The following is a 25,419-nucleotide window of genomic DNA, read 5'->3' on the forward strand; positions in this document are numbered from 1 at the left end:
GAAGCAAACTCTTAGTGGCAGGTATGAGTGGCATCTACCGTGGCGGGAAAGACACGACGAAACAAGATTTTTTTTTCCGATTCCTTAAAAAAAGAGACAGTCTCTTGTTTCTGCCCGGTTTCGAACCGGGGATCTTTCGCGTGTTAGGCGAACGTGATAACCACTACACTACAGAAACACATTGACTGCTCACTTCTAGACCTTTGAGTACAGCAGACTAGAGGGAGAACACTGAGCACAGTAATAACTGGCAGCTACTTTGGAGGAAAAGACACAATGAAAAAAGATTTCTCTCTCTTGTGTCTTCAAAAGTAGAACATCTCATGTTTCTGCCCGGTTTCGAACCGGGGACCTTTCGCGTGTGAGGCGAACGTGATAACCACTACACTACAGAAACCCGATGAAAACACCTCAACTGGTCTTTAGACGCAAACAAAACCAAATTTATAAACCAACGCGAGGAATGTTGAGTCATTCAAAAGTCGCAAAACGCGTTTCTGATTGGTTCCAAACGACACTCCCACCTTGTCTCGAACTGGGCACCGTCGACAATTGTGGCAAATGTGATGTCCACTTCACTACAGAAACTCAACGGTTTTCAAACAGGGACTTTCACGCGTTAGGCAAAAGTGAAAACCCCTACTCTTGAAAAACTGTTTAAAAAACTGAAGCCGTCCTTACAGGCAAACAAAACTAATGTAAAGAGAAATGCAAGGGCTTTCTTCTCTCGTCATCTAAAAGTGAATGTCACTCGGGAATATTTTGTTACTGCCCCATAGCAAAAGCAACCCCTGCGTCATTTTCTGTTCTGTTTAAATCAGTGGTTCTTTTGCATATGAAGCAAACTCTTAGTGGCAGGTATGAGTGGCATCTACCGTGGCGGGAAAGACACGACGAAACAAGATTTTTCTTTCCGATTCCTTAAAAAAAAGAGACAGTCTCTTGTTTCTGCCCGGTTTCGAACCGGGGACCTTTCGCGTGTTAGGCGAACGTGATAACCACTACACTACAGAAACACGTTGACTGCTCACTTCTAGACCTTTGAGTACAGCAGACTAGATGGAGAACACTGAGCGCAGTAATAACTGGCAGCTACTTTGGAGGAAAAGACACAATGAAAAAAGAATTCTCTCTCTTGTGTCTTCAAAAGTAGAACATCTCATGTTTCTGCCCGGTTTCGAACGGGGGACCTTTTGCGTGTGAGGCGAACGTGATAACCACTACACTACAGAAACCCGATGAAAACACCTCAACTGGTCTTTAGACGCAAACAAAACCAAATTTATAAACCAACGCGAGGAATGTTGAGTCATTCAAAAGTCGCAAAACGCGTTTCTGATTGGTTCCAAACGACACTCCCACCTTGTCTCGAACTGGGCACCGTCGACAATTGTGGCAAATGTGATGTCCACTTCACTACAGAAACTCAACGGTTTTCAAACAGGGACTTTCACGCGTTAGGCAAATTGAAAACCCCTACTTTTGAAAAACTGTTTAAAAAACTGAAGCCGTCCTTACAGGCAAACAAAACTAATGTAAAGAGAAATGCAAGGGCTTTCTTCTCTCGTCATCTAAAAGTGAATGTCACTCGGGAATATTTTGTTACTGCCCCATAGCAAAAGCAACCCCTGCGTCATTTTCTGTTCTGTTTAAATCAGTGGTTCTTTTGCATATGAAGCAAACTCTTAGTGGCAGGTATGAGTGGCATCTACCGTGGCGGGAAAGACACGACGAAACAAGATTTTTCTTTCCGATTCCTTAAAAAAAGAGACAGTCTCTTGTTTCTGCACGGTTTCGAACCGGGGACCTTTCGCGTGTTAGGCGAACGTGATAACCACTACACTACAGAAACACGTTGACTGCTCACTTCTAGACCTTTGAGTACAGCAGACTAGATGGAGAACACTGAGCGCAGTAATAACTGGCAGCTACTTTGGAGGAAAAGACACAATGAAAAAAGATTTCTCTCTCTTGTGTCTTCAAAAGTAGAACATCTCATGTTTCTGCCCGGTTTCGAACCGGGGACCTTTCGCGTGTGAGGCGAACGTGATAACCACTACACTACAGAAACCCGATGAAAACACTTCAACTGGTCTTTAGACGCAAACAAAACCAAATTTATAAACCAACGCGAGGAATGTTGAGTCATTCAAAAGTCGCAAAACGCGTTTCTGATTGGTTCCAAACGACACTCCCACCTTGTCTCGAACTGGGCACCGTCGACAATTGTGGCAAATGTGATGTCCACTTCACTACAGAAACTCAACGGTTTTTAAACAGGGACTTTCACGCGTTAGGCAAAAGTGAAAACCCCTACTCTTGAAAAACTGTTTAAAAAACTGAAGCCGTCCTTACAGGCAAACAAAACTAATGTAAAGAGAAATGCAAGGGCTTTCTTCTCTCGTCATCTAAAAGTGAATGTCACTCGGGAATATTTTGTTACTGCCCCATAGCAAAAGCAACCCCTGCGTCATTTTCTGTTCTGTTTAAATCAGTGGTTCTTTTGCATATGAAGCAAACTCTTAGTGGCAGGTATGAGTGGCATCTACCGTGGCGGGAAAGACACGACGAAACAAGATTTTTCTTTCTGATTCCTTAAAAAAAAGAGACAGTCTCTTGTTTCTGCCTGGTTTCGAACCGGGGACCTTTCGCGTGTGAGGCGAACGTGATAACCACTACACTACAGAAACCCGATGAAAACACTTCAACTGGTCTTTAGACGCAAACAAAACCAAATTTATAAACCAACGCGAGGAATGTTGAGTCATTCAAAAGTCGCAAAACGCGTTTCTGATTGGTTCCAAACGACACTCCCACCTTGTCTCGAACTGGGCACCGTCGACAATTGTGGCAAATGCGATGTCCACTTCACTACAGAAACTCAACGGTTTTCAAACAGGGACTTTCACGCGTTAGGCAAAAGTGAAAACCCTTACTCTTGAAAAACTGTTTAAAAAACTGAAGCCGTCCTTACAGGCAAACAAAACTAATGTAAAGAGAAATGCAAGGGCTTTCTTCTCTCGTCATCTAAAAGTGAATGTCACTCGGGAATATTTTGTTACTGCCCCATAGCAAAAGCAACCCCTGCGTCATTTTCTGTTCTGTTTAAATCAGTGGTTCTTTTGCATATGAAGCAAACTCTTAGTGGCAGGTATGAGTGGCATCTACCGTGGCGGGAAAGACACGACGAAACAAGATTTTTCTTTCCGATTCCTTAAAAAAAAGAGACAGTCTCTTGTTTCTGCCCGGTTTCGAACCGGGGACCTTTCGCGTGTTAGGCGAACGTGATAACCACTACACTACAGAAACACGTTGACTGCTCACTTCTAGACCTTTGAGTACAGCAGACTAGATGGAGAACACTGAGCGCAGTAATAACTGGCAGCTACTTTGGAGGAAAAGACACAATGAAAAAAGAATTCTCTCTCTTGTGTCTTCAAAAGTAGAACATCTCATGTTTCTGCCCGGTTTCGAACGGGGGACCTTTTGCGTGTGAGGCGAACGTGATAACCACTACACTACAGAAACCCGATGAAAACACCTCAACTGGTCTTTAGACGCAAACAAAACCAAATTTATAAACCAACGCGAGGAATGTTGAGTCATTCAAAAGTCGCAAAACGCGTTTCTGATTGGTTCCAAACGACACTCCCACCTTGTCTCGAACTGGGCACCGTCGACAATTGTGGCAAATGTGATGTCCACTTCACTACAGAAACTCAACGGTTTTCAAACAGGGACTTTCACGCGTTAGGCAAAAGTGAAAACCCTTACTCTTGAAAAACTGTTTAAAAAACTGAAGCCGTCCTTACAGGCAAACAAAACTAATGTAAAGAGAAATGCAAGGGCTTTCTTCTCTCGTCATCTAAAAGTGAATGTCACTCGGGAATATTTTGTTACTGCCCCATAGCAAAAGCAACCCCTGCGTCATTTTCTGTTCTGTTTAAATCAGTGGTTCTTTTGCATATGAAGCAAACTCTTAGTGGCAGATATGAGTGGCATCTACCGTGGCGGGAAAGACACGACGAAACAAGATTTTTCTTTCCGATTCCTTAAAAAAAGAGACAGTCTCTTGTTTCTGCCCGGTTTCGAACCGGCGACCTTTCGCGTGTTAGGCGAACATGATAACCACTACACTACAGAAACACGTTGACTGCTCACTTCTAGACCTTTGAGTACAGCAGACTAGATGGAGAACACTGAGCGGAGTAATTACTGGCAGCTACTTTGGAGGAAAAGACACAATGAAAAAAGATTTCTCTCTCTTGTGTCTTCAAAAGTAGAACATCTCATGTTTCTGCCCGGTTTCGAACGGGGGACCTTTTGCGTGTGAGGCGAACGTGATAACCACTACACTACAGAAACCCGATGAAAACACCTCAACTGGTCTTTAGACGCAAACAAAACCAAATTTATAAACCAACGCGAGGAATGTTGAGTCATTCAAAAGTCGCAAAACGCGTTTCTGATTGGTTCCAAACGACACTCCCACCTTGTCTCGAACTGGGCACCGTCCACAATTGTGGCAAATGTGATGTCCACTTCACTACAGAAACTCAACGGTTTTCAAACAGGGACTTTCACGCGTTAGGCAAATTGAAAACCCCTACTTTTGAAAAACTGTTTAAAAAACTGAAGCCGTCCTTACAGGCAAACAAAACTAATGTAAAGAGAAGTGCAAGGGCTTTCTTCTCTCGTCATCTAAAAGTGAATGTCACTCGGGAATATTTTGTTACTGCCCCATAGCAAAAGCAACCCCTGCGTCATTTTCTGTTCTGTTTAAATCAGTGGTTCTTTTGCATATGAAGCAAACTCTTAGTGGCAGGTATGAGTGGCATCTACCGTGGCGGGAAAGACACGACGAAACAAGATTTTTCTTTCCGATTCCTTAAAAAAAGAGACAGTCTCTTGTTTCTGCCCGGTTTCGAACCGGGGATCTTTCGCGTGTTAGGCGAACGTGATAACCACTACACTACAGAAACACGTTGACTGCTCACTTCTAGACCTTTGAGTACAGCAGACTAGAGGGAGAACACTGAGCACAGTAATAACTGGCAGCTACTTTGGAGGAAAAGACACAATGAAAAAAGATTTCTTTCTCTTGTGTCTTCAAAAGTAGAACATCTCATGTTTCTGCCCGGTTTCGAACCGGGGACCTTTCGCGTGTGAGACGAACGTGATAACCACTACACTACAGAAACCCGATGAAAACACCTCAACTGGTCTTTAGACGCAAACAAAACCAAATTTATAAACCAACGCGAGGAATGTTGAGTCATTCAAAAGTCGCAAAACGCGTTTCTGATTGGTTCCAAACGACACTCCCACCTTGTCTCGAACTGGGCACCGTCGACAATTGTGGCAAATGTGATGTCCACTTCACTACAGAAACTCAACGGTTTTCAAACAGGGACTTTCAGGCGTTAGGCAAAAGTGAAAACCCCTACTCTTGAAAAACTGTTTAAAAAACTGAAGCCGTCCTTACAGGCAAACAAAACTAATGTAAAGAGAAATGCAAGGGCTTTCTTCTCTCGTCATCTAAAAGTGAATGTCACTCGGGAATATTTTGTTACTGCCCCATAGCAAAAGCAACCCCTGCGTCATTTTCTGTTCTGTTTAAATCAGTGGTTCTTTTGCATATGAAGCAAACTCTTAGTGGCAGGTATGAGTGGCATCTACCGTGGCGGGAAAGACACGACGAAACAAGATTTTTCTTTCCGATTCCTTAAAAAAAAGAGACAGTCTCTTGTTTCTGCCCGGTTTCGAACCGGGGACCTTTCGCGTGTTAGGCGAACGTGATAACCACTACACTACAGAAACACGTTGACTGCTCACTTCTAGACCTTTGAGTACAGCAGACTAGATGGAGAACACTGAGCGCAGTAATAACTGGCAGCTACTTTGGAGGAAAAGACACAATGAAAAAAGAATTCTCTCTCTTGTGTCTTCAAAAGTAGAACATCTCATGTTTCTGCCCGGTTTCGAACGGGGGACCTTTTGCGTGTGAGGCGAACGTGATAACCACTACACTACAGAAACCCGATGAAAACACCTCAACTGGTCTTTAGACGCAAACAAAACCAAATTTATAAACCAACGCGAGGAATGTTGAGTCATTCAAAAGTCGCAAAACGCGTTTCTGATTGGTTCCAAACGACACTCCCACCTTGTCTCGAACTGGGCACCGTCGACAATTGTGGCAAATGTGATGTCCACTTCACTACAGAAACTCAACGGTTTTCAAACAGGGACTTTCACGCGTTAGGCAAATTGAAAACCCCTACTTTTGAAAAACTGTTTAAAAAACTGAAGCCGTCCTTACAGGCAAACAAAACTAATGTAAAGAGAAATGCAAGGGCTTTCTTCTCTCGTCATCTAAAAGTGAATGTCACTCGGGAATATTTTGTTACTGCCCCATAGCAAAAGCAACCCCTGCGTCATTTTCTGTTCTGTTTAAATCAGTGGTTCTTTTGCATATGAAGCAAACTCTTAGTGGCAGGTATGAGTGGCATCTACCGTGGCGGGAAAGACACGACGAAACAAGATTTTTCTTTCCGATTCCTTAAAAAAAGAGACAGTCTCTTGTTTCTGCACGGTTTCGAACCGGGGACCTTTCGCGTGTTAGGCGAACGTGATAACCACTACACTACAGAAACACGTTGACTGCTCACTTCTAGACCTTTGAGTACAGCAGACTAGATGGAGAACACTGAGCGCAGTAATAACTGGCAGCTACTTTGGAGGAAAAGACACAATGAAAAAAGATTTCTCTCTCTTGTGTCTTCAAAAGTAGAACATCTCATGTTTCTGCCCGGTTTCGAACCGGGGACCTTTCGCGTGTGAGGCGAACGTGATAACCACTACACTACAGAAACCCGATGAAAACACTTCAACTGGTCTTTAGACGCAAACAAAACCAAATTTATAAACCAACGCGAGGAATGTTGAGTCATTCAAAAGTCGCAAAACGCGTTTCTGATTGGTTCCAAACGACACTCCCACCTTGTCTCGAACTGGGCACCGTCGACAATTGTGGCAAATGTGATGTCCACTTCACTACAGAAACTCAACGGTTTTTAAACAGGGACTTTCACGCGTTAGGCAAAAGTGAAAACCCCTACTCTTGAAAAACTGTTTAAAAAACTGAAGCCGTCCTTACAGGCAAACAAAACTAATGTAAAGAGAAATGCAAGGGCTTTCTTCTCTCGTCATCTAAAAGTGAATGTCACTCGGGAATATTTTGTTACTGCCCCATAGCAAAAGCAACCCCTGCGTCATTTTCTGTTCTGTTTAAATCAGTGGTTCTTTTGCATATGAAGCAAACTCTTAGTGGCAGGTATGAGTGGCATCTACCGTGGCGGGAAAGACACGACGAAACAAGATTTTTCTTTCCGATTCCTTAAAAAAAAGAGACAGTCTCTTGTTTCTGCCTGGTTTCGAACCGGGGACCTTTCGCGTGTTAGGCGGACGTGATAACCACTACACTACAGAAACACGTTGACTGCTCACTTCTAGACCTTTGAGTACAGCAGACTAGAGGGAGAACACTGAGCACAGTAATAACTGGCAGCTACTTTGGAGGAAAAGACACAATGAAAAAAGATTTCTCTCTCTTGTGTCTTCAAAAGTAGAACATCTCATGTTTCTGCCCGGTTTCGAACCGGGGACCTTTCGCGTGTGAGGCGAACGTGATAACCACTACACTACAGAAACCCGATGAAAACACCTCAACTGGTCTTTAGACGCAAACAAAACCAAATTTATAAACCAACGCGAGGAATGTTGAGTCATTCAAAAGTCGCAAAACGCGTTTCTGATTGGTTCCAAACGACACTCCCACCTTGTCTCGAACTGGGCACCGTCGACAATTGTGGCAAATGCGATGTCCACTTCACTACAGAAACTCAACGGTTTTCAAACAGGGACTTTCACGCGTTAGGCAAAAGTGAAAACCCTTACTCTTGAAAAACTGTTTAAAAAACTGAAGCCGTCCTTACAGGCAAACAAAACTAATGTAAAGAGAAATGCAAGGGCTTTCTTCTCTCGTCATCTAAAAGTGAATGTCACTCGGGAATATTTTGTTACTGCCCCATAGCAAAAGCAACCCCTGCGTCATTTTCAGTTCTGTTTAAATCAGTGGTTCTTTTGCATATGAAGCAAACTCTTAGTGGCAGGTATGAGTGGCATCTACCGTGGCGGGAAAGACACGACGAAACAAGATTTTTCTTTCCGATTCCTTAAAAAAAAGAGACAGTCTCTTGTTTCTGCCCGGTTTCGAAGCGGGGACCTTTCGCGTGTTAGGCAAACGCGATAACCACTACACTACAGAAACACGTTGACTGCTCACTTCTAGACCTTTGAGTACAGCAGACTAGATGGAGAACACTGAGCGCAGTAATAACTGGCAGCTACTTTGGAGGAAAAGACACAATGAAAAAAGATTTCTCTCTCATGTGTCTTCAAAAGTAGAACATCTCATGTTTCTGCCCGGTTTCGAACCGGGGACCTTTCACGTGTGAGGCGAACGTGATAACCACTACACTACAGAAACCCGATGAAAACACCTCAACTGGTCTTTAGACGCAAACAAAACCAAATTTATAAACCAACGCGAGGAATGTTGAGTCATTCAAAAGTCGCAAAACGCGTTTCTGATTGGTTCCAAACGACACTCCCACCTTGTCTCGAACTGGGCACCGTCGACAATTGTGGCAAATGTGATGTCCACTTCACTACAGAAACTCAACGGTTTTCAAACAGGGACTTTCACGCGTTAGGCAAAAGTGAAAACCCCTACTCTTGAAAAACTGTTTAAAAAACTGAAGCCGTCCTTACAGGCAAACAAAACTAATGTAAAGAGAAATGCAAGGGCTTTCTTCTCTCGTCATCTAAAAGTGAATGTCACTCGGGAATATTTTGTTACTGCCCCATAGCAAAAGCAACCCCTGCGTCATTTTCTGTTCTGTTTAAATCAGTGGTTCTTTTGCATATGAAGCAAACTCTTAGTGGCAGGTATGAGTGGCATCTACCGTGGCGGGAAAGACACGACGAAACAAGATTTTTCTTTCCGATTCCTTAAAAAAAAGAGACAGTCTCTTGTTTCTGCTCGGTTTCGAACCGGGGACCTTTCGCGTGTTAGGCGAACATGATAACCACTACACTACAGAAACACGTTGACTGCTCACTTCTAGACCTTTGAGTACAGCAGACTGATGGAGAACATCTCATGTTTCTGCCCGGTTTCGAACCGGGGACCTTTCGCGTGTGAGGCGAACGTGATAACCACTACACTACAGAAACCTGATGAAAACACCTCAACTGGTCTTTAGACGCAAACAAAACCAAATTTATAAACCAACGCGAGGAATGTTGAGTCATTCAAAAGTTGCAAAACGCGTTTCTGATTGGTTCCAAACGACACTCCCACCTTTTCTCGAACTGGGCACCGTCGACAATTGTGGCAAATGTGATGTCCACTTCACTACAGAAACTCAACGGTTTTCAAACAGGGACTTTCACGCGTTAGGCAAAAGTGAAAACCCCTACTCTTGAAAAACTGTTTAAAAAACTGAAGCCGTCCTTACAGGCAAACAAAACTAATGTAAAGAGAAATGCAAGGGCTTTCTTCTCTCGTCATCTAAAAGTGAATGTCACTCGGGAATATTTTGTTACTGCCCCATAGCAAAAGCAACCCCTGCGTCATTTTCTGTTCTGTTTAAATCAGTGGTTCTTTTGCATATGAAGCAAACTCTTAGTGGCGGGTATGAGTGTCATCTACCGTGGCGGGAAAGACACGATGAAACAAGATTTTTCTTTCCGATTCCTTAAAAAACGAGACAGTCTCTTGTTTCTGCCCGGTTTCGAACCGGGGACCTTTCGCGTGTTAGGCGAACGTGATAACCACTACACTACAGAAACACGTTGACTGCTCACTTCTAGACCTTTGAGTACAGCAGACTAGATGGAGAACACTGAGCGCAGTAATAACTGGCAGCTACTTTGGAGGAAAAGACACAATGAAAAAAGATTCCTCTCTCTTGTGTCTTCAAAAGTAGAACATCTCATGTTTCTGCCCGGTTTCGGACTGGGGACCTTTCGCGTGTGAGGCGAACGTGATAACCACTACACTACAGAAACCCGATGAAAAAACCTCAACTGGTCTTTAGACGCAAACAAAACCAAATTTATAAACCAACGCGAGGAATGTTGAGTCATTCAAAAGTCGCAAAACGCGTTTCTGATTGGTTCCAAACGACACTCCCACCTTGTCTCGAACTGGGCACCGTCGACAATTGTGGCAAATGTGATGTCCACTTCACTACAGAAACTTAACGGTTTTCAAACAGGGACTTTCACGCGTTAGGCAAAAGTGAAAACCCCTACTCTTGAAAAACTGTTTAAAAAACTGAAGCCGTCCTTACAGGCAAACAAAACTAATGTAAAGAGAAATGCAAGGGCTTTCTTCTCTCGTCATCTAAAAGTGAATGTCACTCGGGAATATTTTGTTACTGCCCCATAGCAAAAGCAACCCCTGCGTCATTTTCAGTTCTGTTTAAATCAGTGGTTCTTTTGCATATGAAGCAAACTCTTAGTGGCAGGTATGAGTGGCATCTACCGTGGCGGGAAAGACACGACGAAACAAGATTTTTCTTTCCGATTCCTTAAAAAAAAGAGACAGTCTCTTGTTTCTGCCCGGTTTCGAAGCGGGGACCTTTCGCGTGTTAGGCAAACGCGATAACCACTACACTACAGAAACACGTTGACTGCTCACTTCTAGACCTTTGAGTACAGCAGACTAGATGGAGAACACTGAGCGCAGTAATAACTGGCAGCTACTTTGGAGGAAAAGACACAATGAAAAAATATTTCTCTCTCTTGTGTCTTCAAAAGGACTTTCACGCGTTAGGCAAAAGTGAAAACCCCTACTCTTGAAAAACTGTTTAAAAAACTGAAGCCGTCCTTACAGGCAAACAAAACTAATGTAAAGAGAAATGCAAGGGCTTTCTTCTCTCGTCATCTAAAAGTGAATGTCACTCGGGAATATTTTGTTACTGCCCCATAGCAAAAGCAACCCCTGCGTCATTTTCTGTTCTGTTTAAATCAGTGGTTCTTTTGCATATGAAGCAAACTCTTAGTGGCAGGTATGAGTGGCATCTACCGTGGCGGGAAAGACACGACGAAACAAGATTTTTCTTTCCGATTCCTTAAAAAAAAGAGACAGTCTCTTGTTTCTGCCCGGTTTCGAACCGGGGACCTTTCGCGTGTTAGGCGAACGTGATAACCTCTACACTACAGAAACACGTTGACTGCTCACTTCTAGACCTTTGAGTACAGCAGACTAGATGGAGAACACTGAGCGCAGTAATAACTGGCAGCTACTTTGGAGGAAAAGACACAATGAAAAAAGATTTCTCTCTCTTGTGTCTTCAAAAGTAGAACATCTCATGTTTCTGCCCGGTTTCGAACCGGGGACCTTTCCATGTGAGGCGAACGTGATAACCACTACACTACAGAAACCCGATGAAAACACCTCAACTGGTCTTTAGACGCAAACAAAACCAAATTTATAAACCAACACGAGGAATGTTGAGTCATTCAAAAGTCGCAAAACGCGTTTCTGATTGGTTCCAAACGACACTCCCACCTTGTCTCGAACTGGGCACCGTCGACAATTGTGGCAAATGTGATGTCCACTTCACTACAGAAACTCAACGGTTTTCAAACAGGGACTTTCACGCGTTAGGCAAAAGTGAAAACCCCTACTCTTGAAAAACTGTTTAAAAAACTGAAGCCGTCCTTACAGGCAAACAAAACTAATGTAAAGAGAAATGCAAGGGCTTTCTTCTCTCGTCATCTAAAAGTGAATGTCACTCGGGAATATTTTGTTACTGCCCCATAGCAAAAGCAACCCCTGCGTCATTTTCTGTTCTGTTTAAATCAGTGGTTCTTTTGCATATGAAGCAAACTCTTAGTGGCAGGTATGAGTGGCATCTACCGTGGCGGGAAAGACACGACGAAACAAGATTTTTCTTTCCGATTCCTTAAAAAAGAGAGACAGTCTCTTGTTTCTGCCCGGTTTCGAACCGGGGACCTTTCGCGTGTTAGGCGAACGTGATAACCACTACACTACAGAAACACGTTGACTGCTCACTTCTAGACCTTTGAGTACAGCAGACTAGATGGAGAACACTGAGCGCAGTAATAACTGGCAGCTACTTTGGAGGAAAAGACACAATGAAAAAAGATTTCTCTCTCTTGTGTCTTCAAAAGTAGAACATCTCATGTTTCTGCCCGGTTTCGAACCGGGGACCTTTCACGTGTGAGGCGAACGTGATAACCACTACACTACAGAAACCCGATGAAAACACCTCAACTGGTCTTTAGACGCAAACAAAACCAAATTTATAAACCAACGCGAGGAATGTTGAGTCATTCAAAAGTCGCAAAACGCGTTTCTGATTGGTTCCAAACGACACTCCCACCTTGTCTCGAACTGGGCACCGTCGACAATTGTGGCAAATGTGATGTCCACTTCACTACAGAAACTCAACGGTTTTAAAACAGGGACTTTCACGCGTTAGGCAAAAGTGAAAACCCCTACTCTTGAAAAACTGTTTAAAAAACTGAAGCCGTCCTTACAGGCAAACAAAACTAATGTAAAGAGAAATGCAAGGGCTTTCTTCTCTCGTCATCTAAAAGTGAATGTCACTCGGGAATATTTTGTTACTGCCCCATAGCAAAAGCAACCCCTGCGTCATTTTCTGTTCTGTTTAAATCAGTGGTTCTTTTGCATATGAAGCAAACTCTTAGTGGCAGGTATGAGTGGCATCTACCGTGGCGGGAAAGACACGACGAAACAAGATTTTTCTTTCCGATTCCTTAAAAAAAAAGAGACAGTCTCTTGTTTCTGCCCGGTTTCGAACCGGGGACATTTCGCGTGTTAGGCGAACGTGATAACCACAACACTACAGAAACACGTTGACTGCTCACTTCTAGACCTTTGAGTACAGCAGACTAGATGGAGAACACTGAGCGCAGTAATAACTGGCAGCTACTTTGGAGGAAAAGACACAATGAAAAAAGATTTCTCTCTCTTGTGTCTTCAAAAGTAGAACATCTCATGTTTCTGCCGGTTTCGAACCGGGTACCTTTCGCGTGTGAGGCGAACGTGATAACCACTACACTACAGAAACCCGATGAAAACACCTCAACTGGTCTTTAGACGCAAACAAAACCAAATTTATAAACCAACGCGAGGAATGTTGAGTCATTCAAAAGTCGCAAAACGCGTTTCTGATTGGTTCCAAACGACACTCCCACCTTGTCTCGAACTGGGCACCGTCGACAATTGTGGCAAATGTGATGTCCACTTCACTACAGAAACTCAACGGTTTTCAAACAGGGACTTTCACGCGTTAGGCAAAAGTGAAAACCCCTACTCTTGAAAAACTGTTTAAAAAACTGAAGCCGTCCTTACAGGCAAACAAAGCTAATGTAAAGAGAAATGCAAGGGCTTTCTTCTCTCGTCATCTAAAAGTGAATGTCACTCGGGAATATTTTGTTACTGCCCCATAGCAAAAGCAACCCCTGCATCATTTTCTGTTCTGTTTAAATCAGTGGTTCTTTTGCATATGAAGCAAACTCTTAGTGGCAGGTATGAGTGGCATCTACCGTGGCGGGAAAGACACGACGAAACAAGATTTTTCTTTCCGATTCCTTAAAAAAAAGAGACAGTCTCTTGTTTCTGCCCGGTTTCGAACCGGGGACCTTTCGCGTGTTAGGCGAACGTGATAACCACTACACTACAGAAACACATTGACTGCTCACTTCTAGACCTTTGAGTACAGCAGACTGATGGAGAACATCTCATGTTTCTGCCCGGTTTCGAACCGGGGACCTTTCGCGTGTGAGGCGAACGTGATAACCACTACACTACAGAAACCCGATGAAAACACCTCAACTGGTCTTTAGACGCAAACAAAACCAAATTTATAAACCAACGCGAGGAATGTTGAGTCATTCAAAAGTCGCAAAACGCGTTTCTGATTGGTTCCAAACGACACTCCCACCTTTTCTCGAACTGGGCACCGTCGACAATTGTGGCAAATGTGATGTCCACTTCACTACAGAAACTCAACGGTTTTCAAACAGGGACTTTCACGCGTTAGGCAAAAGTGAAAACCCCTACTCTTGAAAAACTGTTTAAAAAACTGAAGCCGTCCTTACAGGCAAACAAAACTAATGTAAAGAGAAATGCAAGGGCTTTCTTCTCTCGTCATCTAAAAGTGAATGTCACTCGGGAATATTTTGTTACTGCCCCATAGCAAAAGCAACCCCTGCGTCATTTTCTGTTCTGTTTAAATCAGTGGTTCTTTTGCATATGAAGCAAACTCTTAGTGGCAGGTATGAGTGGCATCTACCGTGGCGGGAAAGACACGACGAAACAAGATTTTTCTTTCCGATTCCTTAAAAAAAAGAGACAGTCTCTTGTTTCTGCCCGGTTTCGAACCGGGGACCTTTCGCGTGTTAGGCGAACGTGATAACCACTACACTACAGAAACACGTTGACTGCTCACTTCTAGACCTTTGAGTACAGCAGACTAGATGGAGAACACTGAGCGCAGTAATAACTGGCAGCTACTTTGGAGGAAAAGACACAATGAAAAAAGATTTCTCTCTCTTGTGTCTTCAAAAGTAGAACATCTCATGTTTCTGCCCGGTTTCGAACCGGGGACCTTTCGCGTGTGAGGCGAACGTGATAACCACTACACTACAGAAATCTGATGAAAACACCTCAACTGGTCTTTAGACGCAAACAAAACCAAATTTATAAACCAACGCGAGGAATGTTGAGTCATTCAAAAGTCGCAAAACGCGTTTCTGATTGGTTCCAAACGACACTCCCACCTTGTCTCGAACTGGGCACCGTCGACAATTGTGGCAAATGTGATGTCCACTTCACTACAGAAACTCAACGGTTTTCAAACAGGGACTTTCACGCGTTAGGCAAAAGTGAAAACCCCTACTCTTGAAAAACTGTTTAAAAAACTGAAGCCGTCCTTACAGGCAAACAAAACTAATGTAAAGAGAAATGCAAGGGCTTTCTTCTCTCGTCATCTAAAAGTGAATGTCACTCGGGAATATTTTGTTACTGCCCCATAGCAAAAGCAACCCCTGCGTCATTTTCTGTTCTGTTTAAATCAGTGGTTCTTTTGCATATGAAGCAAACTCTTAGTGGCAGGTATGAGTGGCATCTACCGTGGCGGGAAAGACACAACGAAACAAGATTTTTCTTTCCGATTCCTTAAAAAAAAGAGACAGTCTCTTGTTTCTGCCCGGTTTCGAACCGGGGACCTTTCGTGTGTTAGGCGAACGTGATTACCACTACACTACAGAAACACGTTGACTGCTCACTTCTAGACCTTTGAGTACAGCAGACTAGATGGAGAACACTGAGCGCAGTAATAACTGGCAGCTACTTTGGAGGAAAAGACACAATGAAAAAAGATTTCTCTCTCTTGTGTCTTCAAAAGTAGAACATCTCATGTTTCTGCCCGGTTTCGAACCGGGGACCTTTCGCGTGTGAGGCGAACGTGATAACCACTACACTACAGAAACCCGATGAAAACACCTCAACTGGTCTTTAGACGCAAACAAAACCAAATTTATAAACCAACGCGAGGAATGTTGAGTCATTCAAAAGTCGCAAAACGCGTTTCTGATTGGTTCCAAACGACACTCCCACCTTGTCTCGAACTGGGCACCGTCGACAATTGTGGCAAATGTGATGTCCAATTCACTACAGAAACTCAACGGTTTTCAAACAGGGACTTTCACGCGTTAGGCAAAAGTGAAAACCCCTACTCTTGAAAAACTGTTTAAAAAACTGAAGCCGTCCTTACAGGCAAACAAAACTAATGTAAAGAGAAATGCAAGGGCTTTCTTCTCTCGTCATGTAAAAGTGAATGTCACTCGGGAATATTTTGTTACTGCCCCATAGCAAAAGCAACCCCTGCGTCATTTTCTGTTCTGTTTAAATCAGTGGTTCTTTTGCATATGAAGAAAACTCTTAGTGGCAGGTATGAGTGGCATCTACCGTGGCGGGAAAGACACGACGAAACAAGATTTTTCTTTCCGATTCCTTAAAAAAAAGAGACAGTCTCTTGTTTCTGCCCGGTTTCGAACCGGGGACCTTTTGCGTGTTAGCCGAACGTGATAACCACTACACTACAGAAACACGTTGACTGCTCACTTCTAGACCTTTGAGTACAGCAGACTAGATGGAGAACACTGAGCGCAGTAATAACTGGCAGCTACTTTGGAGGAAAAGACACAATGAAAAAAGATTTCTCTCTCTTGTGTCTTCAAAAGTAGAACATCTCATGTTTCTGCCCGGTTTCGAACCGGGGACCTTTCGCGTGTGAGGCAAACGTGATAACCACTACACTACAGAAACCCGATGAAAACACCTCAACTGGTCTTTAGACGCAAACAAAACCAAATTTATAAACCAACGCGAGGAATGTTGAGTCATTCAAAAGTCGCAAAACGCGTTTCTGATTGGTTCCAAACGACACTCCCACCTTGTCTCGAACTGGGCACCGTCGACAATTGTGGCAAATGTGATGTCCACTTCACTACAGAAACTCAACGGTTTTCAAACAGGGACTTTCACGCGTTAGGCAAAAGTGAAAACCCCTACTCTTGAAAAACTGTTTAAAAAACTGAAGCCGTCCTTACAGGCAAACAAAACTAATGTAAAGAGAAATGCAAGGGCTTTCTTCTCTCGTCATCTAAAAGTGAATGTCACTCGGGAATATTTTGTTACTGCCCCATAGCAAAAGCAACCCCTGCGTCATTTTCAGTTCTGTTTAAATCAGTGGTTCTTTTGCATATGAAGCAAACTCTTAGTGGCAGGTATGAGTGGCATCTACCGTGGCGGGAAAGACACGACGAAACAAGATTTTTCTTTCCGATTCCTTAAAAAAAAGAGACAGTCTCTTGTTTCTGCCCGGTTTCGAAGCGGGGACCTTTCGCGTGTTAGGCAAACGCGATAACCACTACACTACAGAAACACGTTGACTGCTCACTTCTAGACCTTTGAGTACAGCAGACTAGATGGAGAACACTGAGCGCAGTAATAACTGGCAGCTACTTTGGAGGAAAAGACACAATGAAAAAAGATTTCTCTCTCTTGTGTCTTCAAAAGTAGAACATCTCATGTTTCTGCCCGGTTTCGAACCGGGGACCTTTCACATGTGAGGCGAACGTGATAACCACTACACTACAGAAACCCGATGAAAACACCTCAACTGGTCTTTAGACGCAAACAAAACCAAATTTATAAACCAACGCGAGGAATGTTGAGTCATTCAAAAGTCGCAAAACGCGTTTCTGATTGGTTCCAAACGACACTCCCACCTTGTCTCGAACTGGGCACCGTCGACAATTGTGGCAAATGTGATGTCCACTTCACTACAGAAACTCAACGGTTTTCAAACAGGGACTTTCACGCGTTAGGCAAAAGTGAAAACCCCTACTCTTGAAAAACTGTTTAAAAAACTGAAGCCGTCCTTACAGGCAAACAAAACTAATGTAAAGAGAAATGCAAGGGCTTTCTTCTCTCGTCATCTAAAAGTGAATGTCACTCGGGAATATTTTGTTACTGCCCCATAGCAAAAGCAACCCCTGCGTCATTTTCAGTTCTGTTTAAATCAGTGGTTCTTTTGCATATGAAGCAAACTCTTAGTGGCAGGTATGAGTGGCATCTACCGTGGCGGGAAAGACACGACGAAACAAGATTTTTCTTTCCGATTCCTTAAAAAAAAGAGACAGTCTCTTGTTTCTGCTCGGTTTCGAACCGGGGACCTTTCGCGTGTTAGGCGAACATGATAACCACTACACTACAGAAACACGTTGACTGCTCACTTCTAGACCTTTGAGTACAGCAGACTGATGGAGAACATCTCATGTTTCTGCCCGGTTTCGAACCGGGGACCTTTCGCGTGTGAGGCGAACGTGATAACCACTACACTACAGAAACCTGATGAAAACACCTCAACTGGTCTTTAGACGCAAACAAAACCAAATTTATAAACCAACGCGAGGAATGTTGAGTCATTCAAAAGTCGCAAAACGCGTTTCTGATTGGTTCCAAACGACACTCCCACCTTTTCTCGAACTGGGCACCGTCGACAATTGTGGCAAATGTGATGTCCACTTCACTACAGAAACTCAACGGTTTTCAAACAGGGACTTTCACGCGTTAGGCAAAAGTGAAAACCCCTACTCTTGAAAAACTGTTTAAAAAACTGAAGCCGTCCTTACAGGCAAACAAAACTAATGTAAAGAGAAATGCAAGGGCTTTCTTCTCTCGTCATCTAAAAGTGAATGTCACTCGGGAATATTTTGTTACTGCCCCATAGCAAAAGCAACCCCTGCGTCATTTTCTGTTCTGTTTAAATCAGTGGTTCTTTTGCATATGAAGCAAACTCTTAGTGGCGGGTATGAGTGTCATCTACCGTGGCGGGAAAGACACGATGAAACAAGATTTTTCTTTCCGATTCCTTAAAAAAAGAGACAGTCTCTTGTTTCTGCCCGGTTTCGAACCGGGGACCTTTCGCGTGTTAGGCGAACGTGATAACCACTACACTACAGAAACACGTTGACTGCTCACTTCTAGACCTTTGAGTACAGCAGACTAGATGGAGAACACTGAGCGCAGTAATAACTGGCAGCTACTTTGGAGGAAAAGACACAATGAAAAAAGATTCCTCTCTCTTGTGTCTTCAAAAGTAGAACATCTCATGTTTCTGCCCGGTTTCGGACTGGGGACCTTTCGCGTGTGAGGCGAACGTGATAACCACTACACTACAGAAACCCGATGAAAAAACCTCAACTGGTCTTTAGACGCAAACAAAACCAAATTTATAAACCAACGCGAGGAATGTTGAGTCATTCAAAAGTCGCAAAACGCGTTTCTGATTGGTTCCAAACGACACTCCCACCTTGTCTCGAACTGGGCACCGTCGACAATTGTGGCAAATGTGATGTCCACTTCACTACAGAAACTTAACGGTTTTCAAACAGGGACTTTCACGCGTTAGGCAAAAGTGAAAACCCCTACTCTTGAAAAACTGTTTAAAAAACTGAAGCCGTCCTTACAGGCAAACAAAACTAATGTAAAGAGAAATGCAAGGGCTTTCTTCTCTCGTCATCTAAAAGTGAATGTCACTCGGGAATATTTTGTTACTGCCCCATAGCAAAAGCAACCCCTGCGTCATTTTCAGTTCTGTTTAAATCAGTGGTTCTTTTGCATATGAAGCAAACTCTTAGTGGCAGGTATGAGTGGCATCTACCGTGGCGGGAAAGACACGACGAAACAAGATTTTTCTTTCCGATTCCTTAAAAAAAAGAGACAGTCTCTTGTTTCTGCCCGGTTTCGAAGCGGGGACCTTTCGCGTGTTAGGCAAACGCGATAACCACTACACTACAGAAACACGTTGACTGCTCACTTCTAGACCTTTGAGTACAGCAGACTAGATGGAGAACACTGAGCGCAGTAATAACTGGCAGCTACTTTGGAGGAAAAGACACAATGAAAAAATATTTCTCTCTCTTGTGTCTTCAAAAGGACTTTCACGCGTTAGGCAAAAGTGAAAACCCCTACTCTTGAAAAACTGTTTAAAAAACTGAAGCCGTCCTTACAGGCAAACAAAACTAATGTAAAGAGAAATGCAAGGGCTTTCTTCTCTCGTCATCTAAAAGTGAATGTCACTCGGGAATATTTTGTTACTGCCCCATAGCAAAAGCAACCCCTGCGTCATTTTCTGTTCTGTTTAAATCAGTGGTTCTTTTGCATATGAAGCAAACTCTTAGTGGCAGGTATGAGTGGCATCTACCGTGGCGGGAAAGACACGACGAAACAAGATTTTTCTTTCCGATTCCTTAAAAAAGAGAGACAGTCTCTTGTTTCTGCCCGGTTTCGAACCGGGGACCTTTCGCGTGTTAGGCGAACGTGATAACCACTACACTACAGAAACACGTTGACTGCTCACTTCTAGACCTTTGAGTACAGCAGACTAGATGGAGAACACTGAGCGCAGTAATAACTGGCAGCTACTTTGGAGGAAAAGACACAATGAAAAAAGATTTCTCTCTCTTGTGTCTTCAAAAGTAGAACATCTCATGTTTCTGCCCGGTTTCGAACCGGGGACCTTTCACGTGTGAGGCGAACGTGATAACCACTACACTACAGAAACCCGATGAAAACACCTCAACTGGTCTTTAGACGCAAACAAAACCAAATTTATAAACCAACGCGAGGAATGTTGAGTCATTCAAAAGTCGCAAAACGCGTTTCTGATTGGTTCCAAACGACACTCCCACCTTGTCTCGAACTGGGCACCGTCGACAATTGTGGCAAATGTGATGTCCACTTCACTACAGAAACTCAACGGTTTTCAAACAGGGACTTTCACGCGTTAGGCAAAAGTGAAAACCCCTACTCTTGAAAAACTGTTTAAAAAACTGAAGCCGTCCTTACAGGCAAACAAAACTAATGTAAAGAGAAATGCAAGGGCTTTCTTCTCTCGTCATCTAAAAGTGAATGTCACTCGGGAATATTTTGTTACTGCCCCATAGCAAAAGCAACCCCTGCGTCATTTTCTGTTCTGTTTAAATCAGTGGTTCTTTTGCATATGAAGCAAACTCTTAGTGGCAGGTATGAGTGGCATCTACCGTGGCGGGAAAGACACGACGAAACAAGATTTTTCTTTCCGATTCCTTAAAAAAGAGAGACAGTCTCTTGTTTCTGCCCGGTTTCGAACCGGGGACCTTTCGCGTGTTAGGCGAACGTGATAACCACTACACTACAGAAACACGTTGACTGCTCACTTCTAGACCTTTGAGTACAGCAGACTAGATGGAGAACACTGAGCGCAGTAATAACTGGCAGCTACTTTGGAGGAAAAGACACAATGAAAAAAGATTTCTCTCTCTTGTGTCTTCAAAAGTAGAACATCTCATGTTTCTGCCCGGTTTCGAACCGGGGACCTTTCACGTGTGAGGCGAACGTGATAACCACTACACTACAGAAACCCGATGAAAACACCTCAACTGGTCTTTAGACGCAAACAAAACCAAATTTATAAACCAACGCGAGGAATGTTGAGTCATTCAAAAGTCGCAAAACGCGTTTCTGATTGGTTCCAAACGACACTCCCACCTTGTCTCGAACTGGGCACCGTCGACAATTGTGGCAAATGTGATGTCCACTTCACTACAGAAACTCAACGGTTTTCAAACAGGGACTTTCACGCGTTAGGCAAAAGTGAAAACCCCTACTCTTGAAAAACTGTTTAAAAAACTGAAGCCGTCCTTACAGGCAAACAAAACTAATGTAAAGAGAAATGCAAGGGCTTTCTTCTCTCGTCATCTAAAAGTGAATGTCACTCGGGAATATTTTGTTACTGCCCCATAGCAAAAGCAACCCCTGCGTCATTTTCTGTTCTGTTTAAATCAGTGGTTCTTTTGCATATGAAGCAAACTCTTAGTGGCAGGTATGAGTGGCATCTACCGTGGCGGGAAAGACACGACGAAACAAGATTTTTCTTTCCGATTCCTTAAAAAAAAAGAGACAGTCTCTTGTTTCTGCCCGGTTTCGAACCGGGGACATTTCGCGTGTTAGGCGAACGTGATAACCACAACACTACAGAAACACGTTGACTGCTCACTTCTAGACCTTTGAGTACAGCAGACTAGATGGAGAACACTGAGCGCAGTAATAACTGGCAGCTACTTTGGAGGAAAAGACACAATGAAAAAAGATTTCTCTCTCTTGTGTCTTCAAAAGTAGAACATCTCATGTTTCTGCCGGTTTCGAACCGGGTACCTTTCGCGTGTGAGGCGAACGTGATAACCACTACACTACAGAAACCCGATGAAAACACCTCAACTGGTCTTTAGACGCAAACAAAACCAAATTTATAAACCAACGCGAGGAATGTTGAGTCATTCAAAAGTCGCAAAACGCGTTTCTGATTGGTTCCAAACGACACTCCCACCTTGTCTCGAACTGGGCACCGTCGACAATTGTGGCAAATGTGATGTCCACTTCACTACAGAAACTCAACGGTTTTCAAACAGGGACTTTCACGCGTTAGGCAAAAGTGAAAACCCCTACTCTTGAAAAACTGTTTAAAAAACTGAAGCCGTCCTTACAGGCAAACAAAGCTAATGTAAAGAGAAATGCAAGGGCTTTCTTCTCTCGTCATCTAAAAGTGAATGTCACTCGGGAATATTTTGTTACTGCCTCATAGCAAAAGCAACCCCTGCATCATTTTCTGTTCTGTTTAAATCAGTGGTTCTTTTGCATATGAAGCAAACTCTTAGTGGCAGGTATGAGTGGCATCTACCGTGGCGGGAAAGACACGACGAAACAAGATTTTTCTTTCCGATTCCTTAAAAAAAAGAGACAGTCTCTTGTTTCTGCCCGGTTTCGAACCGGGGACCTTTCGCATGTTAGGCGAACGTGATAACCACTACACTACAGAAACACGTTGACTGCTCACTTCTAGACCTTTGAGTACAGCAGACTGATGGAGAACATCTCATGTTTCTGCCCGGTTTCGAACCGGGGACCTTTCGCGTGTGAGGCGAACGTGATAACCACTACACTACAGAAACCCGATGAAAACACCTCAACTGGTCTTTAGACGCAAACAAAACCAAATTTATAAACCAACGCGAGGAATGTTGAGTCATTCAAAAGTCGCAAAACGCGTTTCTGATTGGTTCCAAACGACACTCCCACCTTTTCTCGAACTGGGCACCGTCGACAATTGTGGCAAATGTGATGTCCACTTCACTACAGAAACTCAACGGTTTTCAAACAGGGACTTTCACGCGTTAGGCAAAAGTGAAAACCCCTACTCTTGAAAAACTGTTTAAAAAACTGAAGCCGTCCTTACAGGCAAACAAAACTAATGTAAAGAGAAATGCAAGGGCTTTCTTCTCTCGTCATCTAAAAGTGAATGTCACTCGGGAATATTTTGTTACTGCCCCATAGCAAAAGCAACCCCTGCGTCATTTTCTGTTCTGTTTAAATCAGTGGTTCTTTTGCATATGAAGCAAACTCTTAGTGGCAGGTATGAGTGGCATCTACCGTGGCGGGAAAGACACGACGAAACAAGATTTTTCTTTCCGATTCCTTAAAAAAAAGAGACAGTCTCTTGTTTCTGCCCGGTTTCGAACCGGGGACCTTTCGCGTGTTAGGCGAACGTGATAACCACTACACTACAGAAACACGTTGACTGCTCACTTCTAGACCTTTGAGTACAGCAGACTAGATGGAGAACACTGAGCGCAGTAATAACTGGCAGCTACTTTGGAGGAAAAGACACAATGAAAAAAGATTTCTCTCTCTTGTGTCTTCAAAAGTAGAACATCTCATGTTTCTGCCCGGTTTCGAACCGGGGACCTTTCGCGTGTGAGGCGAACGTGATAACCACTACACTACAGAAATCCGATGAAAACACCTCAACTGGTCTTTAGACGCAAACAAAACCAAATTTATAAACCAACGCGAGGAATGTTGAGTCATTCAAAAGTCGCAAAACGCGTTTCTGATTGGTTCCAAACGACACTCCCACCTTGTCTCGAACTGGGCACCGTCGACAATTGTGGCAAATGTGATGTCCACTTCACTACAGAAACTCAACGGTTTTCAAACAGGGACTTTCACGCGTTAGGCAAAAGTGAAAACCCCTACTCTTGAAAAACTGTTTAAAAAACTGAAGCCGTCCTTACAGGCAAACAAAACTAATGTAAAGAGAAATGCAAGGGCTTTCTTCTCTCGTCATCTAAAAGTGAATGTCACTCGGGAATATTTTGTTACTGCCCCATAGCAAAAGCAACCCCTGCGTCATTTTCTGTTCTGTTTAAATCAGTGGTTCTTTTGCATATGAAGCAAACTCTTAGTGGCAGGTATGAGTGGCATCTACCGTGGCGGGAAAGACACAACGAAACAAGATTTTTCTTTCCGATTCCATAAAAAAAAGAGACAGTCTCTTGTTTCTGCCCGGTTTCGAACCGGGGACCTTTCGCGTGTTAGGCGAACGTGATTACCACTACACTACAGAAACACGTTGACTGCTCACTTCTAGACCTTTGAGTACAGCAGACTAGATGGAGAACACTGAGCGCAGTAATAACTGGCAGCTACTTTGGAGGAAAAGACACAATGAAAAAAGATTTCTCTCTCTTGTGTCTTCAAAAGTAGAACATCTCATGTTTCTGCCCGGTTTCGAACCGGGGACCTTTCGCGTGTGAGGCGAACGTGATAACCACTACACTACAGAAACCCGATGAAAACACCTCAACTGGTCTTTAGACGCAAACAAAACCAAATTTATAAACCAACGCGAGGAATGTTGAGTCATTCAAAAGTCGCAAAACGCGTTTCTGATTGGTTCCAAACGACACTCCCACCTTGTCTCGAACTGGGCACCGTCGACAATTGTGGCAAATGTGATGTCCAATTCACTACAGAAACTCAACGGTTTTCAAACAGGGACTTTCACGCGTTAGGCAAAAGTGAAAACCCCTACTCTTGAAAAACTGTTTAAAAAACTGAAGCCGTCCTTACAGGCAAACAAAACTAATGTAAAGAGAAATGCAAGGGCTTTCTTCTCTCGTCATGTAAAAGTGAATGTCACTCGGGAATATTTTGTTACTGCCCCATAGCAAAAGCAACCCCTGCGTCATTTTCTGTTCTGTTTAAATCAGTGGTTCTTTTGCATATGAAGAAAACTCTTAGTGGCAGGTATGAGTGGCATCTACCGTGGCGGGAAAGACACGACGAAACAAGATTTTTCTTTCCGATTCCTTAAAAAAAAGAGACAGTCTCTTGTTTCTGCCCGGTTTCGAACCGGGGACCTTTTGCGTGTTAGCCGAACGTGATAACCACTACACTACAGAAACACGTTGACTGCTCACTTCTAGACCTTTGAGTACAGCAGACTAGATGGAGAACACTGAGCGCAGTAATAACTGGCAGCTACTTTGGAGGAAAAGACACAATGAAAAAAGATTTCTCTCTCTTGTGTCTTCAAAAGTAGAACATCTCATGTTTCTGCCCGGTTTCGAACCGGGGACCTTTCGCGTGTGAGGCGAACGTGATAACCACTACACTACAGAAACCCGATGAAAACACCTCAACTGGTCTTTAGACGCAAACAAAACCAAATTTATAAACCAACGCGAGGAATGTTGAGTCATTCAAAAGTCGCAAAACGCGTTTCTGATTGGTTCCAAACGACACTCCCACCTTGTCTCGAACTGGGCACCGTCGACAATTGTGGCAAATGTGATGTCCACTTCACTACAGAAACTTAACGGTTTTCAAACAGGGACTTTCAC

General features: G+C 43.5%; 26 non-coding genes across 26 annotated transcripts; all 26 read right to left on the minus strand.

Moving 5' to 3' along the window:
- Nucleotides 1-105: 105 nt before the first annotated feature.
- TRNAV-AAC (transfer RNA valine (anticodon AAC)) lies at nt 106-178 on the minus strand. The gene has a single exon. It is a non-coding gene; the product is annotated as a tRNA-Val (tRNA).
- A 146-nt stretch (nt 179-324) lies between these two features.
- On the minus strand, nt 325-397 carry TRNAV-CAC (transfer RNA valine (anticodon CAC)). Its single transcript has one exon. It is a non-coding gene; the product is annotated as a tRNA-Val (tRNA).
- A 546-nt stretch (nt 398-943) lies between these two features.
- TRNAV-AAC (transfer RNA valine (anticodon AAC)) lies at nt 944-1,016 on the minus strand. The gene has a single exon. It is a non-coding gene; the product is annotated as a tRNA-Val (tRNA).
- A 982-nt stretch (nt 1,017-1,998) lies between these two features.
- On the minus strand, nt 1,999-2,071 carry TRNAV-CAC (transfer RNA valine (anticodon CAC)). The gene has a single exon. It is a non-coding gene; the product is annotated as a tRNA-Val (tRNA).
- Nucleotides 2,072-3,236: 1,165 nt separating this feature from the next.
- On the minus strand, nt 3,237-3,309 carry TRNAV-AAC (transfer RNA valine (anticodon AAC)). Its single transcript has one exon. It is a non-coding gene; the product is annotated as a tRNA-Val (tRNA).
- Nucleotides 3,310-4,909: 1,600 nt separating this feature from the next.
- TRNAV-AAC (transfer RNA valine (anticodon AAC)) lies at nt 4,910-4,982 on the minus strand. The gene has a single exon. It is a non-coding gene; the product is annotated as a tRNA-Val (tRNA).
- Nucleotides 4,983-5,747: 765 nt separating this feature from the next.
- On the minus strand, nt 5,748-5,820 carry TRNAV-AAC (transfer RNA valine (anticodon AAC)). The gene has a single exon. It is a non-coding gene; the product is annotated as a tRNA-Val (tRNA).
- Nucleotides 5,821-6,802: 982 nt separating this feature from the next.
- On the minus strand, nt 6,803-6,875 carry TRNAV-CAC (transfer RNA valine (anticodon CAC)). The gene has a single exon. It is a non-coding gene; the product is annotated as a tRNA-Val (tRNA).
- A 765-nt stretch (nt 6,876-7,640) lies between these two features.
- Nucleotides 7,641-7,713, minus strand: TRNAV-CAC (transfer RNA valine (anticodon CAC)). The gene has a single exon. It is a non-coding gene; the product is annotated as a tRNA-Val (tRNA).
- Nucleotides 7,714-9,227: 1,514 nt separating this feature from the next.
- TRNAV-CAC (transfer RNA valine (anticodon CAC)) lies at nt 9,228-9,300 on the minus strand. Its single transcript has one exon. It is a non-coding gene; the product is annotated as a tRNA-Val (tRNA).
- Nucleotides 9,301-9,845: 545 nt separating this feature from the next.
- On the minus strand, nt 9,846-9,918 carry TRNAV-AAC (transfer RNA valine (anticodon AAC)). The gene has a single exon. It is a non-coding gene; the product is annotated as a tRNA-Val (tRNA).
- A 2,145-nt stretch (nt 9,919-12,063) lies between these two features.
- On the minus strand, nt 12,064-12,136 carry TRNAV-AAC (transfer RNA valine (anticodon AAC)). Its single transcript has one exon. It is a non-coding gene; the product is annotated as a tRNA-Val (tRNA).
- A 1,603-nt stretch (nt 12,137-13,739) lies between these two features.
- On the minus strand, nt 13,740-13,812 carry TRNAV-AAC (transfer RNA valine (anticodon AAC)). The gene has a single exon. It is a non-coding gene; the product is annotated as a tRNA-Val (tRNA).
- A 57-nt stretch (nt 13,813-13,869) lies between these two features.
- TRNAV-CAC (transfer RNA valine (anticodon CAC)) lies at nt 13,870-13,942 on the minus strand. Its single transcript has one exon. It is a non-coding gene; the product is annotated as a tRNA-Val (tRNA).
- Nucleotides 13,943-14,488: 546 nt separating this feature from the next.
- Nucleotides 14,489-14,561, minus strand: TRNAV-AAC (transfer RNA valine (anticodon AAC)). Its single transcript has one exon. It is a non-coding gene; the product is annotated as a tRNA-Val (tRNA).
- A 984-nt stretch (nt 14,562-15,545) lies between these two features.
- On the minus strand, nt 15,546-15,618 carry TRNAV-CAC (transfer RNA valine (anticodon CAC)). The gene has a single exon. It is a non-coding gene; the product is annotated as a tRNA-Val (tRNA).
- Nucleotides 15,619-17,970: 2,352 nt separating this feature from the next.
- TRNAV-CAC (transfer RNA valine (anticodon CAC)) lies at nt 17,971-18,043 on the minus strand. The gene has a single exon. It is a non-coding gene; the product is annotated as a tRNA-Val (tRNA).
- A 545-nt stretch (nt 18,044-18,588) lies between these two features.
- On the minus strand, nt 18,589-18,661 carry TRNAV-AAC (transfer RNA valine (anticodon AAC)). The gene has a single exon. It is a non-coding gene; the product is annotated as a tRNA-Val (tRNA).
- A 1,308-nt stretch (nt 18,662-19,969) lies between these two features.
- TRNAV-AAC (transfer RNA valine (anticodon AAC)) lies at nt 19,970-20,042 on the minus strand. Its single transcript has one exon. It is a non-coding gene; the product is annotated as a tRNA-Val (tRNA).
- Nucleotides 20,043-20,807: 765 nt separating this feature from the next.
- Nucleotides 20,808-20,880, minus strand: TRNAV-AAC (transfer RNA valine (anticodon AAC)). The gene has a single exon. It is a non-coding gene; the product is annotated as a tRNA-Val (tRNA).
- A 1,603-nt stretch (nt 20,881-22,483) lies between these two features.
- TRNAV-AAC (transfer RNA valine (anticodon AAC)) lies at nt 22,484-22,556 on the minus strand. Its single transcript has one exon. It is a non-coding gene; the product is annotated as a tRNA-Val (tRNA).
- Nucleotides 22,557-22,613: 57 nt separating this feature from the next.
- TRNAV-CAC (transfer RNA valine (anticodon CAC)) lies at nt 22,614-22,686 on the minus strand. Its single transcript has one exon. It is a non-coding gene; the product is annotated as a tRNA-Val (tRNA).
- Nucleotides 22,687-23,232: 546 nt separating this feature from the next.
- On the minus strand, nt 23,233-23,305 carry TRNAV-AAC (transfer RNA valine (anticodon AAC)). Its single transcript has one exon. It is a non-coding gene; the product is annotated as a tRNA-Val (tRNA).
- A 765-nt stretch (nt 23,306-24,070) lies between these two features.
- Nucleotides 24,071-24,143, minus strand: TRNAV-AAC (transfer RNA valine (anticodon AAC)). Its single transcript has one exon. It is a non-coding gene; the product is annotated as a tRNA-Val (tRNA).
- A 146-nt stretch (nt 24,144-24,289) lies between these two features.
- TRNAV-CAC (transfer RNA valine (anticodon CAC)) lies at nt 24,290-24,362 on the minus strand. The gene has a single exon. It is a non-coding gene; the product is annotated as a tRNA-Val (tRNA).
- A 765-nt stretch (nt 24,363-25,127) lies between these two features.
- TRNAV-CAC (transfer RNA valine (anticodon CAC)) lies at nt 25,128-25,200 on the minus strand. The gene has a single exon. It is a non-coding gene; the product is annotated as a tRNA-Val (tRNA).
- Between the last annotated feature and the right edge of the window lie 219 nt (nt 25,201-25,419).

This window comes from Engystomops pustulosus, chromosome 6 (assembly GCF_040894005.1).
Source record: "Engystomops pustulosus chromosome 6, aEngPut4.maternal, whole genome shotgun sequence".
In the NCBI taxonomy this organism is placed as follows: Eukaryota; Metazoa; Chordata; class Amphibia; order Anura; family Leptodactylidae; genus Engystomops; species Engystomops pustulosus.